Raw genomic sequence first — 18,872 nt, 5'->3', positions numbered from 1 at the left:
AGGGGCAACTCAGAACCTCTGGCTGCCTCGGGTCCGTTTCTAGCTGATGTTCTATTTTAGTGGGTCCTGATTAGCCACAGGACGGTACGCTGTGAGGGCACGAGCCTTCTGCAGTCATCATTATTTTGAAATACTTGATACAAAGAGTTAGCTTGGGTTAGAAATCCATTCTCATTATTGCAAAAAATGCCAACGTTGTATTTGTCAACTATCGAAAAGGAAGCTCTGCTTGATTCCTTAGATAAAACTTCAGTTGATGCAAATTTTGTGAAGGGTAGTGTGGTAGGCTGAATAAGGCCTTCCTCCACCCCCACCACAAGGTTATCCACATCCTAATCCCTGGAATGTGTGGATATGTGACTTTACACGGCAAAAGGGACTTTGCAGATGTGATCAAGTTAGGGATCCTGAGGTGAGAAGCTTATCCCTGATGATCTGGGTGGGCCCAATATAATCATAAGAGTCAGGAGGGCCAGAGTCGAAGCAGGCATGATGATTAGAGGTTGGTGGAATGTGCTTTGAAGACAGGTGGAGAGGCCACGAGTCAAGGAATGTAGGCAGCCTCTAGAAGCTGGAAAAGGCAGAGAATAGACCTTCCCCAGCATCTTCAGAAGGAATGCCACTCTGCCAACACCTTGAGCCCATTAGAACCCATTCCAGATGAACTGTAAGATCATGAATTTGTGTTGTGTTAAGCCACTAAATTTGTGGCAAATTATCACGGCAGCAATAGGGGATTAGCACAGCTCTTAAAATGGTTTTACGTTTTAAAAATCACCTCTTAGGACACCTGGGTGGCTCAGTCGTTCAGGCATCTGACTTCAGTTCCGGTCATGATCTCGTGGTTCCCGGGTTCGAGCCCCGCATCAGGCTCTGGTGCTGACAGCTCAGAGCCTGGAGCCTGTTTCGGATTCTGTGTCTCCCTCTCCCTCTGCCCCTCCCCAACTCGCTCTCTCTCTCTCTCTCTCTCAAAAATAAACAAACATTAAAATTTTTTAAAAAAAATAAAAATCACCTCTTTATGTAAATAAAGTTTCTTGTCAGTGGTAATTCTCAAGGAGTTGAAGAAATTTTCATCAAAAAGCCTATAACGGGGAATTGGATGAAGTCTTGTAAAAGGCTCGTCACTCGCAGGGATAAATTCGAAATGTTTCTCTTTGTAAGTTTCCCATGACTTCCAAATGTAAGATCTTCCCTAATATTTTGTATCTTGTTTTTCTAACAATTACACAATTAAAAAGAAAACATAACAAGTGTTTTCATCATACCTCATATAGATACCCCCCTCCCCCCATCCTCACCAGTTTACCATAAAAACCTCAGCATTTTCAAAGTATTTCTGGACTGGAAAAGTTTTGACGCACTGTTTCACTTAACAAACACACAGAACATCAATCAAATAGAGTGCTGCCTTTGACAAAGGGCTTCAGTCCGTCCAAACTGCCATTGCTCTAAGTCTGGAATTTCTCTTTGGCTTTGTTATCAGGGCCAACAGTATGGGTCACACCCCATTACACACACGCGCGAGCATGCGCGTACACACACACACATCATACAATTTCAGAACAGGAAAATCACCACAGATATACAGTCCAACCCCTCAATCTACAGAGGACACAACTGAATCAAAAAGAGGTCGAGTAATGAGGCCAAGACACAAGGCTGATTAGCAAGGAAGGGTTAAGAATAGACCTAGGTCACTGGTGCTCATTCCACAACATAACAGTCTTCCCTCATGCCACGTTTTTACCCTAAATGGTATTTTCAAGCTTGAGCCCCTGGCTTACTCTCTGAGCTTAAACTGGAATGAGTTTGTGCTTTTCTGACACCCTCAAAATTACCTCTCTATGGGTAAAGATATCTCGCGATTGAGAGAGTTAACAAAAACGTATGCCTCGAACACTGAAGATAACTCCCAAAGAGAATATTTTACACGCCCTGTGCACGGCTGCGGGGAGTTCACAGCCTCTCAAGGCTGATACACTAATTTAGATGTTCAAGTTTCGGCAGGTTTGATGGAAACGAGTGCCTGTGCGTCGACTTCTGTAAATGAACCAAACACGCAGGAGACTGTGCCTTGTGCAGAAATGTAAGTGAAAATACTAAATACCTGAGGAAGTGCAAGGGATAAGGGACAGCAGAAGGCGAGCGTGACAGGGACGGATGAGAGGCAGGACACTTCCAAGTTCACGTGTCAGCTATTTATGGAGCGTCTACCCTGCACCTGGCACTGTGCTGGGTCCTAGGGACACTTACATGAGGAAAAAGGCAGGATCCCCGTCAGACTTTGGCAGTGTGGGCTGCTATAACAAATCACCATAGACTGGGTGACTTCAACAACGAATATTTATTTCTCCCAGTTCTGGGGGGGGGGGGGGGGCTGGAAGTCTGAGATGAGGGTGCCAGCAAGGTCAGGTTCTGGCGACGGCCTTCCTCCGGACTCACAGATGTGGTCTTGCTAAGCCTTACATGGCGGAAAGAGAGCTCTGGTCTCTTCCTCTTCTTCATAAAGACATTAATCCCATGGGGGTGGGGGACCCTACCCTCATGACCTCATCTAAACCCATCACTTCCCAAAGGCTCCACCTCCACCGTCACATTAGGAGTCAGGGCTTTGGCACATGGATTTTAGGGGGACACAAACACACAGTCCGTGGCACTGGCAGTAAAAAGAGATGACAGGCATTAAACTATGATTACAAAGTAAGTATTTAGTCGGCACCGCGATAGTCTTATAAGGAATAAAGTACCGGGGGGGCTGAAAAGGAACAGAAGCCCCTAAATTCAGGACTGAGAAGCCGTGAGGACAACGAGTGATCCAGGCAGGTGAGGGCAGCCTGTGTCGGTGCCCAGGTCGGCGAGGAGCCCAGAGGGGAATGTGCCAGGCGCACGTTTGCAATGAAGTCAGGCACGGCTCCGTGGAGGGGGGTTTCCAGCTACGTCTCAAAAAAAGAGAGGAGCAGGTGTCCCCGGACAGGGTACCGGTGCTTGTCCTGGGGCTGTGGCACTCAGAGGTGGGCGTGTCATACCAGCACATCCCTGCAGGATGGTGAGTCCAAATTAAAGATGCCCTTGTCACCTTGAGGTCAAGATCAGAGGACGAAGTCTCATTCCCTCATTTAAGGGAAGTTTGTGCAAAGAGGCCGAGGGCTTTGGGGCACATCTGAAGTGAGCTCATGTGGGTGCGAAGCTCTAATGCTCCCCCACCTCTGACCCCATCAACCACGGGAGATCGGCACGCAGAGCGAGGATCCTCCTTTACCAGGAAGGAAGCTGAGCCCAAGGTCACACGGCTAGGAGGTGTCAGAGCTGGCCTACGACTTGGGTTGGGCTCAAGCTTGTGGGAACCCCAGTCCGCACTGGCTCAGGGCTCAGTGCAGCATGGGCAGACCAGAGGGTTTCCTGCAGGCACAACATGTGAGCCTGAGGCCAGAATCCGGATGAAGAAGTCTGTGAGGACAGAAGAGGGAAACACCGTGGGCAAGTTGCCAGAGGCTGGTGGTGCCATAACCTCTTGCTGGGTTATGGATCACCACTTGCTTGAAGGTTGGTGTCAAAGCATACAGATTTTTACAGGGGTATAAAAGATTTTATGTTTCTAGCTCTGTCTCCTGCTTGATGGGTGCCTGGGCCATGGCCCAAGGCCACTGGTAAACAAGCCATCTGTGTCTTCTATACTGTAACTGGAACAGTCGTATGTTTGACAGAAAAATGACTTGTCACTTGCCAATTGCCTTCCTGCTTTAGGGAAATGAGTATGAAGGAACATTCCACGCAGTGTTTCAGCCAAACTGCACTGAAATGCTATGCACGTGAAAAAGAGATTTGAAGAGCTGCTCATAAATGCTGATGTTGGTTTAGAAAGCGTGTGGATGAAATGGGTCTGATGGCAAAGTTGGTCTCACATCGTGGTCGTGTGTACACAGAACTATCCCATCTGGGATTATGCCTTCATATACACTTCCCAGGAACACAACAAAGAGATCATGGTTTCTTCTTTATTAGGTCTTCGACTGGAAAGGGGGATTTTTTTTAAATATTTTTTTTTAACGTTTATTTATTTTTGAGAGAGAGAGACAGAGCATGAATGGGGGAGGGGCAGAGAGAGAGGGAGACACAGCATCCGAAACAGGCTCCAGGCTCTGCGCGGTCAACACAGAGCCCGACGCAGGGCTCGAACTCACGGACAGTGAGATCATGACCTGAGCCGAAGTCGGCCGCCCAACCGACTGAGCCACCCAGGCGCCCCTAAAGGGGGATTTTTAATAGAGCAGCAGCAATTATTGAAATCATTCAGAATAGTAATCGGCACAAAATTAACCACCAATCTAGCATACGAGCCCGGCAGTGTTTATTTAAAAAAGAGTGAGTTTCAATAAATTTATCAGCTCTACTTTTCTATCATTTCTCTAGTTCCATTTTGAATCAGATTCAATAGGATTTCGGTGAGGTTCTGTGGTTCATAGAACTATAATATTGGAAGATGGGAGAAGATTCTTTTAGCTCCATATGTTACTCCACAGGCCCGGATAAACACAAACACCCGCAAATACAAAAAGGCAAAACAAACAGGTGCTTGAAAAATCAGAAAATCCTTGCCAAAGATGAGCCGAAGGTATAAGGAGAAAACACGTAGAAGAAAGAATATGGGCTCTGCAGCTGAACGGTCCAAGGTGGCAAGCTACTTACTGGCTATGACCTTGAGCGAGGTCTTAAAGTTTCTAAACGTTCGTCTCCCCACAGGTAAAGCAGGAAGAATAAAACTTACCTTATAGAATTGGGGGGATTAGAATTACCCTTTATAAACTGCCTGGCGTGCATACAATAAAATGTAGCTCCTATGATTATATTTAAAACAGAGCCAATTTAAAGACCTGGTGCATTAAATAAAACCTCTTCCAAGTAATCACATACATAAACATCAGTCCCGGGCACTGAAATCTGCATCCCTCATTATGCACTAGAATGGCCTGTCAGTGTCTTCCTCCACATTTTTCAGGATTTATGATGGGAGGTTATACCTGGGTATGAATGAAATGTAATTTTTAAAACCCTGGCAGGATTTGGGTCTTCCTAGGCTTTTATTGTTGTTCTGAAAGATAGAGTGTACTGGAGGTCATAAATACTCTTTAGCACATATTAGATCGCTTTCTTCTCTAGCAAAGTTTTAATTCTGCCTTTCCACAAAAAGAGTTGGGGCCAGGGTGAGGTGGGGGCGGGGCGTGGGGGAGGAAGTACTGGGAGGACCAAAAGGAGTCCTTCCTAAAAGCCTGGCTGCCTTGAATGCATCACAGATCTGGAAAAATAACGTCTCTCAAAGTCTCAATGAGATACTCACTTTCCTGAACCCCTAAAAGGCTGAGTCTTCGGGCAAAGGCAGGTAGTCTTGTATCAAAGGCCAGTGCAGGCCCGGCTGGAAGAAAACTAGAGTTCATCTTTGCATCAAAACAAGCAGGTGGTTTGTCCTGCTTTTCACACTCGAGGATTCCAAATATATCCGAGCCTACTTGACATCAACTTGCTTGTGGGAAAATGCTTCTTAATAAAAAAAAAAAAAAGTTTTCTCCAACAGCAGAAAACAGCAGTCAAATGAATCCCATTCCTACTTAAAATAACTGCATTGTTAGGGTGCACAAGGGAGCTTTAGCTCATCAAAGACAGAGCTTTCAGTCTGAAGAAATCAACTGATCAGTCCTGGTCTGAGACTTTAAGGATATGCCTTTCCTGAATGGAAGGAGGTCCGTGGTGCCCTTCCCACCTTTCTCCCAATTCTCAGATTTCCTGAAGATCCCTTCTGGCACTAGAAAATGAAATTGCTCATCTTTTAAACATCCTTAATTTATCAAGCAGATTTCAATCGCAGAGGTAAGTGTGAATAGTACGAATGGTGATATTGGTGACATCACAAAGACATTTTAACATATGGGCATAACTCTAACACAGAATTTGACAAATGAAATGGCTTTAAAAAATATATGTGTGGGGGAGCCTGGGTGGCTCAGCTGGTTAAGCATCCGACTTCAGCTCAGGTCATGATCTCACGGCTCATAAGTTAGAGTCCCACATTGGGTTTTCTGCTGTCAACACAGAGCCTGCTTCGGATCCTGTCCCCCGCTCTCCCTGCCCTTCCCCCGCTTCTCTCTCTCTCTCTCTCTCTTTCTCTCTCTAGGTAGACTGGGGAAGGGAAAGCTGATCAATGCAAAATAAGTTCATCTTTCAGGAACAACTTCATGCCAGGCAAATGGCATAAGAATCATAGATTTTTCTCTGTTGTGAATGCCAGGCAAGCATGTCCTGATTTAGCCCAGTGAAGTCAATGGTAGAAACTGGGGGTTACATGAAGAGGAGACAGTCTCATTTCAGGACACAAGGACTGAAGTTAGAGTTGATTCAGCAGAATCAAAAGATCCCTGTTACGGATTTTGTAGATAAGATTTTACAAGAGAAGCCCCACAGACCAGGCAACAAGAAGAATAAAGCAAGATTCTGGGTCAATCCAGAAGCCTTCAGACTCCAGCAAAGCCACTACAAACCTAAACAAAAACCAGAACCAGACATGCTTTGTGAGGGTCGTAAAAAGATAAATCATAGGAGAGTATGTGAATGCTTTTATACGTAACAAAGAATAATTGAAGAAACCACTGGGCAATGGAGAAAATCTATTTCGTGATGGTACAGAGAGGCACTGGAGCTTGTAAGGATTATAAAAATAATAATGTAGGGTTATAAATAATATGAGAAATTGAATATGCTAATGGACTCGTGACGATGAAAGCTGGAAACAGAGAATTAGGTCAAACTAGCTAACAGAACTATGAAGCAGTGGAAAATGGAATTTTAGGTGGGAGCCCCTGATCCTTTCCTGAGGCAAACAGCTACAAGACTCACGCATGAGGCAAATCATTACATAGAACTCTCTCATTCAGTGTTCAAGGCTTCTCATCTTGTGGATGAGGAAACGACCCCCAGAGAGGTCATAAATCTTTACCACCAACGAACAATGAAGCCCATGGCAGGGTCAGGACAGACTCGGAACAGCACGTTTCCAGAACCCGCTGCGCATTCCCCTGACTATTCCGACCCACCACACGCTTCTGGTTCTTCTGAGTAACAGCAATAATTTAATAAGAGGGATTTTGAAATGTCTTTCGAAATTAGTGGAAGAAGTAAGGTTTGGGGGGGGCCCATCGTAGGTTTTTAAAAGTATGTTATTTTACTTTTCGTTTATCACATGAAATAACCAGTGTTGTCATGGGACAAGGTAGGGAGGAATTTTAAAACTCCCTTTTTATATACCACACATATATTCTGAAGTTCTAAAGTTATATAATTAATGGCACATAAAGCTGTGCATAGAAGAGATGTCTGTCCAGGGGAGATATGTATCTTGATTGAAAAGATTCATTCTCTCTCTTTTTTTAAAATGTGTATGTATATATGTATGTATGTATGTATGTATTTTTATTTATTTTTAAATGTTTTTTTTTTAATTTTTTTAATGTTTATTTATTTTTGAGAGAGAGACAGAGCATGAGTGGGGGAGGAGCAGAGAGAGAGGGACACAGAATCCGAAGCAGGCTCCAGGCTCTGAGCTGCCAGCACAGAGCCCGACGCGGGGCTCGAACCCACGAACTGTGAGATCATGACCCGAGCTGAAGTCGGACGCTCAACCGACTGAGCCACCCAGGTTACCCTTCATTCTCTTTTTAAGTAAGTCCCATGGATACTCCCAAGAACGTTTCAGTCAAGTTTCCAAAAGATGGTCTTTACCTCCTACTTTTCGCCCATCCAAATTTGGGCCTCTGAAACCTCATCTTACTTCTTTCACTAGGTCTATTTTTGAAAACCCTAGGCCACATTCATTCTCTGCATTTCCACTATGACAGGGGGAGATAGAGAGAGAGAGGGGGAGAGAGAGAAAATACATATATTAATTTTTATTCATTTGTTTTCGTCAGCTTGGACAGAAAGGTCTACACCAGGCCCGGACAGTGAATCAGATCTGACTGCTGCACGTTCCATTTCACTTTGGTGACCCAGCTGTCTAACCACCAAGTGTCTCTCTTCCTTTTCATCCTCTATGCTAAAAACAAAAAGTAAATGACTTTCCCCCAAAGCCAAGAAGATTAAGAAAATAACCAACTTTTCCCCCTGCCGTACCTCTAATCATAGAATTAGGGACCATACTGAAAATCAGTGCTCGATTTGTCCCTCTGGGGAGTCATTCCAAAGCCTTCAACACCACAACCCATGCCCCCAAACACACTCGAGAGACGATTTCAAAGGTGGGTTCTGCTGTTATGCGACTCCAGGAATCATTTGAGCATCTATTCCCATCAGTAACGTTACCCCAAAATCACGTGAATACTAGCAGAGAGAGCTGTACTTGTGGCCAAATTCCTCCGAGAGCAGTCACCCTTCAATGTGCCACACCAAACACACAGAGTCACCCAGGTAGTGTGTGTATCACCTGTCCTTTCTCGAGGCATCCAGATGGCGTTCACGGTAGAGGCCAAATTAATGTTTAAAGTTCGAAGCCCGCATAACGTTCACAATCGTGACCACTTCTAGACCTAAATATTGCCGAGTACGAAGTAGCATTTTTTAATTTAGTTTATTTAGGTTTTAAATCTTTCATGAATAAAACAACAATATACATAATGCAAACGAAATTTGTAAATATTTTTCTTAGCGCTCACAGAGAAAATAGACATTAGCGCTTCGGAACACTCCTGGTTTTGCACACTGAAGCCCTGTGTGCTGGGGGAAAAAACCAGAGGAGCCAGAGGAAAGACGGATGACCCGTTTCACTGCCCAGGAAACTGGACTCTAGAACATTCTATTCTGTCAAGTTACGATTCTTTCCTTTGCTACGGATATTGATTATGACATTTGCAGAAATAGCCGAGGATAAGTAATAATTAATAGAGCAATCCTAACACTCGCACCCAATCCTTGCAGAGTGTTTCACAACCTCAGAAGTCAGTACATGAGTTTGCCTCACACAATATCATTCTATAACGTTGCTGTGAGTGAACACCACTCTTTGCAATCAATATGTATGTGGATTCTTCTCTTTTCACCCAGGTTCTGGATTCTCACCCGGTGAGTATCCTTGTCCATGGACAGGAGAAACTACCATCCCGTGGTTTCTCAACCACTGGCCACCCAGGCCTGGGTCAGGCAGAAAAAAGAAACAAAGGCAGAGATGCCTTGCTATGCTTCTTCCTCTTAGAGCATCCAAGAAATTTGGAAGGGGTAAGAGCTCTTCAAGGACACCTCAAATCTGTGTCTTGACTTCACACATTAACAACCTATAAAGTAATGGTCATATCGCATAGCTTCATATGCAGTCTTGCGGTTAAGACGAATATATTCAAGTAACGTCATGGTGTAGGGGCGCCTGGGTGGTTCAGTCAGTTGAGCATCCAACTCTTGATTTCAGCTCAGCTCACGATCTCACGGTTCATGAGATCGAGCCCTGAGTCAGGCTCTGCACTGACAGTGCGGAGCCTGCTTGAGATCCCCACCCCCCTCTCTCTCTCTGCCCCTCCTCTGCTCACTCTCTTGCTCTCTGCCTGTCTCTAAAAATAAATAAAATCTTAAAAATAAATAAATGAAGTCATGGTGCAAACACTCTGCTATGAGCTCTGTCTTCAGCACCTGCCCACAACCCTCTAATTACACTTATCCAACTGTGTTAATTGACTTATCCACTGACCATAAAGTCAGAGGCAGGACAAGGACCTATGTTGGCAGAACTTAGAACGGAAGTAATACTTAAGTCATCCCTTAAAGGTTGAACGTGATTCAACTCTGATGTGACACAGGGAAGGGCATTTACAGCAGGGGAACAGCAAAAGCGATCAGAATGATAGGCAGTGTCGGTCTGGCCTGTATGCATGCCAGGCGCAACATCAAGGGCACTGCAAGAGATAAAATTGTAAAGGAAAGATTAACATAATGGTATCCGCAGCTCTCCTTTGAGCATTTTTAGAACCTGTCGTGGACTGTGTGTGAAAATTTACCCTCGAAGCCAAGTTCTGTTCACTTAACGTGTATACCAGTTCCAAGATTCTCCTAATCAAGCTCCTCACAGAAATGACCAAAACCTCCCCAAACGTAACATGACATATTACTATACCTACATTCCATCCTTCAAATATAACAAAGCATATATATAAACACACACATACATAAATCATATGCAGCACACCATTCTCAGGCATTTCTCTAATAATCCAACTGCAAGACATTGTTCACTGTGAAATGTTATCTCTGGGGATCAAAAAAGGAGGAAAAGGAGAAAGTCTGGGATTTGACCACAGTAATGATTTCAGATCCCAATTCTCAATCAGCTCTGGTATGAAGACCAACCTGAAATGTAACTTAGGGCAAGTTTATACTCGTCCGTCTTCTAATCGGTTCAAAGGCGGTGCTCCTGACCGAGTAGCTTGTGTGTACTTGATTTACCTAGATGTTTCACGAGAGACTGTGTCGGGGAGCCCACCCCCCAAGTCTCATCCCACCTCTCCAAGACCTAGCGATGCGTGTCACTGGCATTCTCGTGACTAAAGGAAAAGCCACTGTCAAGGACATTTACATACACAGCAGCCATGCAAGTACATCTCTTTATAATACGCGAAATAAACAATAATATTGTCAAGGTTGTTTGCAGCCTTGCTAGGTTGCAGAAAGCTGGAATTTCCCCTACTAAACACGAAGGAAGAAACGTCTCACCCGTCAAATGTCGTTGTTTCCAGGTCTGAATGCTGCCAGTTCCAGGGTGCACGAGTCACACAACAGCCCCGCATCTGCGGGGGGACCTATGGGCTCACCCCAGGGGCACACGGCCTGCTCAGCACTCTAGCTAACCCTGTTGGCTCCAAGATCCACCTTTTCTCCTGGAGTCATATGATCATTAGCGAACAACGCTCAGTGAGAAGCAGACACAGGGTGTCTCTACCCTCGTGCACGTAAGGGATGAGACCGGCCTCTGCCCAAACTGCTTCCAGACTCAAGTTCCCACCTGCCTCGGGTTCCTCTTCACTCTGGATGGAAACTCCCGTTTAATCTCCTTAGTTACCCAGATCTAAGGCTCCAAACAGATACTCTCCACATGAGCAGTGACCTTTCCAGAAGGTGGCACATTCCTGCTCTCCTGCCTGTCCCTGCTGGCCTTCCTCCCCGACCTGGCCTTCATTCACAAGAAGTGGTACGTACTGAGTTAGGACGGTCTTGTGTTGCTTTGGGCGGTTGGGGCGGGGCGGGGCGGTGGGGGGGGAGAGGGGGCGCAAAAATTCCTCCCCTAAGAAAAGCTGTGTGCTCTGGGACTCACAGCTGACTGCTGGGGTACCAGGAGAGAAGAGAATGGACAAATCTGTGGCAGTAAGGCAGGTAGGCTGTGAGAGAGGGACCTCTCTCCGAGCACGCTGTGCCAAAAATTGGAAAGGCTGCTCACGGAGAATTATCACTGGAATAACAGATGCCAACCACAATGCCAAAATATTTCAACAGCAGAGACTACTAAAATACCTCCCTACCTTTCGTTTCTGCCGTCTTCACCAAGTGATACCCATTACGCGGTGATCTACGCACCCACATGTTAACTTCAATTAATCAGGAACCGGGAGCTTTTATCTTCCCACCAGCCTAGCTCCTTCTCCTCCCTAATGTTCCCATTCCAGTGACACATTTGTCTAAAATTGTATTACGCTGACTTCTCCCAAAGCACGGTGATATTCAAATGAAGGTTTGGTCCCCAGTGAATAACCTTTTCCCGAAATGGAACACAAGGACAAAACCAGAGTCATAACTAATACGCCAGACAGCACGTCGCAGTGCTAAGAGCACAGGGGACTATGAAGAAAAGCACGTTTAGACCAAGTTCGATTCTCAGCTCTGCAAAAGGAGAAGAGAAAGAGCAGGCAAGATCTTTTGAAGAAAATAGAACAGCCTCTCTGTAAAGTGTGCACTTGGTTGGCCTGAAATAGATCGGGCGAATTCCTCCCCAGCCACACGTTCACAATCATGTCCACCCTCCCTGGGCTTGCGGTGCGGTGCCCAAGCCCATGATTCTGAGCCCCTGTGGAGCAGGCTTCAGCAGGACAGGGAAGGGTGCCAGGCTCCAGGCCACAACGTGGAGGGCGGGCTGCATTTGGAATGCTCACTGCAATGTTTCCAAATCCTATTCCTATAATCTAGTCAAAGCAATCTTATTCCAAAAACTACAGGTTTGCTTTTGTCTTTCCATTTCTGTTTGTTTTCTGACGATTTGCCTACCAGGAGCTACCACAGTTAATCACGTATGCTGTTTGGGAATAAAGACATCCGTTAACATGAGGCAAAAGTTGCCCATTTTTGTCCCTATGTATCTCGTGAAGTGGAAATCTCAAATGTCACCTCAAGATTTGGGGCATGCAGCGGGGAGGCACGGAGGTGGCCCTGGGAGCAGGAAGTGCTGGCCGGTGAATGGCGGTCCCTGCTAAAGGACAAACGTCTTTGAGGAGAGAGCTGTCGTCATTCACTCAAGAGATGTCTGTTAAGATCATGTGGCGGGCTCTGTCCTAGGTGACGTGCTTCTGATCCTCACAGACCATCTGCCTGGTGAAGGATGGAGACACGTTGCAGGCAACTGGAACCAGGTGTGAAAAGGGGAGGAAGGCTGGAGAAGCACAAAGGAGGAATAGTCAACTCAGGCTTGGGAAGTCAGTCGGGGAAGGCTTCCCAGGGGAAGCACCATCGGTGCCCCAATGGGAAAGATTAGTAGGAATTAGAAGATGAGCAGGAGCTTGGTGAGAGAGAAGGGTGGTTTAGACAAAGGGCGTTCTAGACAAAGGGAACAGAGTTCACTAGGCCACTCCTATCTCACATGCCCTGAAAGCAATTTCTGATGCTTCCAAAGCTCTGAATATTATGGTATCTCCTCGTACACATGGATGAAGAAGAGAATGAACTTGGTTTACACAGCGATAGAGGGTAATATCTATCAGTAGAATCCCTGGGCTGAGAAAAGGGGCCTCACTGTAACACAAACAAGACGAGGCTCTTTCCCGGGACTGTCACAGCTCAAACATACATTCAGATCCCGGACAGGCACCATAGGCCTTGGCAGTGGGAGGGTAAACGAGAGATTAGCATTTAACCAAACACAACATGTGTTTCTAATAGATTCAGTATAATTTATCTATTCACACGGACTGTCACTTTGTCCCAAAGGAAAAATCAGTGGTCTTCGTCCACATTTGTTTCTAAACATTTTAAACACAGTGGTCCTGCCTCTGCTTTGCGTTAGGTCCTTTCTTAATTACAACCCTGGCATTCATCACAAATTCAGAACATGAGTCGAGTTAAAAACGTCCTTTCTGGAGAGAGATGAAAAGAATCTGGTGGCTGGTTTGCTTGATTCCTTTGCTGCTAATTAAATCAGCCCAGCCATCATCCTATGGTTCCTCAAGTCTTATAGGAACAGGAGTAAAAAGCCATTATTCAAAACGTTTCCCGGTCTCATGCAGCGTGTGCTGTCCCTCTAGGGCTCATCGGGGCCAGCTCCAGGGTCAACACCACACGGTGAACACCTACCACTTCTATTTCTCCGCTCACTGCCCCCTAAGCGACCAGCCGGAGGGCTCCTCCTGGCTTCTTCCATGCCCTTCCACACACTGCATCATCCCCGTGTGCACAGCAAGTTTTCAAAGATTCAGGAAAGTCTGCACAAACGCAGATGTTCTGATAATTCTATTCCTGCTGTCTGCTCAACCCCAAGCAAACCTGGTCACAACATTGTTGGTATTTCTGTTGACGAAATGATGATCTAGATCAATCACCTGACCATGAAAGAACGCACACCCTGTTGGGTCGAAGTTTACCAACAGCCTTCTTAGTATGGCTAAATTCACACACAATGACATGGGTCATTATGTAGGTACATATGCAAAGAGATGTGCATGAAAGGGTACCGAAAATATCAGTGCTTATTTTTACTAAACAAAGCCTTATCTGTGAATGGCTGGATTTTGGGGGATTTCTACCTTTTTTCTTTATAAGTGTGCATGATGCCTGAATTGTTTCTGTAATGGGAATGCTTTGTTTTATGGTCAGTAAAAACTATAGATATATAGGTACATATAAAAAGTATGAATATGTAGCTTCATACAAATATGTTTTACATATAAAGAACTCTAAATATGTGCATGTGTATAAATATTTGCATACTTATTTAGATGTATAATAAGAACTCACTTACTTATTTCTAGTATTTTTTCAACAAAGTAAGCCTGTCCCCAGACTACATTTCAGGGACAGATGGTGCTAAATGTGCATGACAATAACTGTGCGTTGCTCAAGATGTCCGGGAGAAGGAGTCAGCCCAGCTTCAGCATGGTCACAACAGCAAGCTGAGCCGTCCTCTGCTCTCACTGCTCTTACCCCACCAGCCCTCCACATGAGGGGAGGAGGTCTTGAGCTGTCTTCTTCACAAGGGTAAGTTCTGGAACAGGACAATGCCATTTCGATATGGTGGGCGTCAAAGCCTAGGGGTCCTGGGGCTCTGTTTTGCCTCCAGCCCACGAATGTCCCAATGCCATGCGAGTTGCCCACAGAGCATCCATGGATGCAGCAGGAAGTTTTTGCTGGCTCCAACTGTGGCTCTGTGGAAGGCCTCTTTAGAGTGGGACAAGAGGAATCGCACTGGGGGCAGCTACTGGCTTAGCGTCCATGACACCAGTGAGACTACGACTGCTCTTTAGGAACAACTCATCTCTTCTATTTTCCCTTTCCTGGCTCCTCTGCGCTCCTATGGGTCAACCTGGAGACCATGCTTACAGATGCCACTTGGGACTTTTCCAGAGCTCCGACCATCACTGAAACTTTGGGGGTTGGTTTTTAATCCACTGGGGGAAACACTGTGTGTTGCCTTTCAGAATCATAATTAGGCCATCTTCGTGGGGGTGTTTATTTTCTTTAAAACAGTGAAGTGTGGGCTTTCTTCGATTGGTTGTCCCAACCCAGAAGCTTGTGCCAGGCTGGAGCGAGCGTGCTTTTCTGGTTTATTTGTTTTCCTTAAGCTGGAATGCACTGGTTTATCTTAGACCCCTTTGTTGATTCTGCTTTTTTAGTGTTGGGAAGGCTGGCTCTGGCTTACACATGAAAAGAAAGCAAATTCCTCATGACTGGGGACACTGTGACAGTTAAGAACAGAAACTCTGGTCCAGGCTGCTGCTGTTCAAATGCTGGCCCCACGATGGAATGGCTGTGAAGCCCCAGGCAAGTTGCTCAACACCTCTCTGTGCCTCTCTTGCCTCATCAACACAATGGGAATAATAATAGTACCTACACCACAGAGTTTATCAAAGCATACTTTTCAAAAAGTTAAAACACTATTCTCATGTAAATATAGAGCAAGCATGAATCAAATACTTATTTTATTCATTAGCAAGGGAACCAGCAGGTTGAGGACACCGGGGTTCACAGAATATGTGGGCTAATGTGTACATATACTTCCAAGTTCAGGCATTTTTATGACAGGTGGTTATGAGAAGACTGAATTAGTACATATATTTATGTGTATATATACTAACAACATATGTGTATGTATGTAATAATATAGATATATAGGCATGTATGTAATATAGGTATATATTTACTATATATACTACGCTGGATAGAACTGAACTTGACACATTATAAGCACTACATAACTTTCACCATTATTATTATTTTGTAACTAAAATAAATTTTTCTCTATGTATCCATCAAAAAAGGCATTTTTGTTGCTTTCAATGTAAATTGCCTAGAATGAATTTGAAATGTGGCATAAGAAGTTTCTAAATGTCTATTAATATTGTCTTTCTTTTTTAACTAGAAGAGATAAATCTACAATTTTCCATTTCTTTGAAATGATTAATTCATATACTCAAGGAAAGTAGGTTATGCAGCTTATTCAAGGAGATGAATCTTGAAACGAACTTTTTTTTCAAGTGTAGCTATATGTGGTCTTTAGCTTCTCAAAGCTTTCTAAACTATTAAAGGATCCTAATGTTTCCCAAAAGTCTGGAAGTGAGCCTTTGTGCTTGGTTTAAATTTGAAAAAACAAACAAACAAACAAACAAAAAAAACATTTAGGGAACTCCAAATGCTTAATTATTAAGGACAGACAGAGTAAATACCATATGGTCAAGGTTGGACAAGGCTCTGCTGTCTTCCTTAGCTGGCCAAACTCCCCAAAGCTAAGGGTTAAAGCTTGAACATCTTCCAGGTTATCTTCTAATGAGTAAAATATGCTGTTTGTGCTGGTCTTTATATACGTGACTTACTTTTTAAATTAAAAATACTCTCCCGAAAAGTATAGAAAATTTGGTTTCCTATGACCCTCAGGATTTCTTCCTGTGTTTTGTCTGGGTCAGTCATTCTATTACCGATAAGCAAACTCACGGCCAAGAAGTTTGGCTTCCCATGCTTGTGTTTAAGGGGTCACTCTGCCCATCGCTGTGTCTTTAATCCATGGCAAATTTCAAAGCAGGAGCTCAGTCCAGGAGCGGATCATAGAAAAGACTCAATTCATCTACACTGAATGAACCCACTGAGAAGCATTTATCCAGAAATCACTTCATGCTTTCCTATCAATCTTCCGTACAAGTGGACATTAACTGCAGATAATTTATCCAGAACAGTGTCCCTCTGTGTTGGGGTAAGACTGGAGCCTCTGAAACTATTCAGTAGAACGGTAAAAAATTTAATGCGCTCTTTGGGTCAAAACAACTACTTTGCTCATAATACCTGTATTTTCTACTTTGGAAAAGATAGAAACTGACGCTCTGTGGCAGACAGACACTAACATGACCTCCCAAGCGTCCTCACCTCTTGGTGTTCATCTCCTTGTGTAATCCTCCCTCCTTGAATGTGGGTAGTATCTGTGACTTGCTTCCAACCAATATTGCAAAGGTGACAGGATGTCCCTTCCGTGATAATGTTACATAAAGCTGTAACATCTACCTTGCTCGGCTGTGCTCCCTTGCCAGCTTTGATGAAGCAAGCAGCGGTGTCCAGGAAGCCATCACACCGGAAGGAACTAGGAGCGGCCTGTGGCCACCAGCTAGCAAGAAACTGAGGCCCTCAGTCAAACAGCCTACACGGATCTGAATCCAGCTAGCAACTCTCTGAGCTTGGAAGGGAACCCTTCCCCAGACAAGCCTTGAAATGAGCCCACGGCCCCAGCCAACCCCTTCACTGCAGCCATGTGAAATAGAAGACTCTTTAAGTCATGGCCAGACTCCTGCCATAATAAATGTGTGTTGTTTTAAGCTACTAAGTTTACTGTCATGTTATTATGCAGCATTTGACAACCAACACGTTATCCCAAAAGACAGAGCAGAGGCTGACGTCTATGCTTTCAGCGATGTCCAAGTGGACTTCTCGTGTCAGCTGTGGCTACTACTGGAGAACAGCCTCCCGGCACACAGTGGGACTCACCAGGCCACCTCGCTCGGGAGAGCCAATGCTCACTCATCGGGGATCACCAATCTGCCGCTTCCCTTTAGAAAGGCTGCTCCCCTCTAAAGATGATTATCCACAGGCCTTTCAGTTTAAAACGATCCGCATGCTACATGGCATGAGGTTAGTTAGATTTCTAGATATCCATTGCTGGAAGGGATCCTGACAACCATTTCTGCAATCCTCAAAATTAGTTTCACATGCATCATATTTGTGCCAGACGCTGAGTTAAGCAGCGTGGACACAGAGGTGGATGGCACCTACGTCCTGATCTCAAGAGGGATCTCAAGATCTCAAGAGCTGAGTAAGAAAGAGGGCATTTCAAAAGGCAACGTAAAATTGTAACAAGAGTGACAGAATCAAATGTCGGAGAAGATGCGGAGAGCCTAGAACTCTCATACGTTGTCTATGAGAGTACACATGCAGTCGGACAGCCACTTTGGAAAATGGGCGGTTCCTTACAAAGTAAAACAGGTCTCTCCTCTTCAACCCACACATAGGTATTTGCCCGAGAGAAATGAGAACGTATGTTCTTAAAAAGGCTTGTGCGAGAGAATGTTCACGGTAGCCTTACTCACAATAATTTAAAACTGGAAAGAAAACGGATGCCCATCAACAAGAGAATGGATGAGCAAATTGTGGTATATTCATAAAATGGAATACGACTTAGCAGTGACAGTGAATACGTCATCCATATGGTAGACACCAGCACACAACAACACGGATGAATCTCAAAAATACTATGTTGAGTGAAGCAAGTGATAGACAAAAAAAAAAATGTATACATATATCAATTTCTATAAGTTCAAGAACAGCCAACCTTCACCTTGGGTGGCTGGGAATGACAGAGAAGGGGCACGGAGGAACTTTCTGGGCAGTGGAAACGTTCCATATCTCGACTGGGTAGACAGTGACACAGACGTGTGCACTCATCAAACCTTGTAAACTACACGCTTAAGATATCGTGTACTTCACTGCATGTGAAATTTGCCTCGATTGAAAATTAAAGAATACACTGAAAGCCCAGACTTTAGGAATCGGTAAGATCTGGACTCCTACTCCATCTCCGGAATTCGCTAACTGTAACCGAGAGGAATGTATTTAATCCCTCTGAGCCTCTGTTTCCTTACCTGTAAAATAGGATAATGATACCTAAGGTTTGCGTCTCCCGGGGTTGTTTTGAGAATCAAAAAGAGATAACATCTGTAGTGGATTTAGCTTAATGCCTGGCAAGTGGACACCAAATGAAAGGTACCAATCCCACTTTTAAAAAAATCACATGGAAGTATATATAAAGCGATGAGTCATACATAGAAGAAGCATTTCTGCCTCAAGGACAAAGTGGACCAGAGAAAGCTATATAAGTGAGATAATGGTATGAA

Source organism: Panthera uncia, assembly GCF_023721935.1.
Source record: "Panthera uncia isolate 11264 chromosome B2 unlocalized genomic scaffold, Puncia_PCG_1.0 HiC_scaffold_24, whole genome shotgun sequence".
NCBI classification, from domain to species: Eukaryota; Metazoa; Chordata; class Mammalia; order Carnivora; family Felidae; genus Panthera; species Panthera uncia.
The sequence above is the reverse complement of the archived record's forward strand: the minus strand, read 5'-3'. Positions refer to the sequence as shown.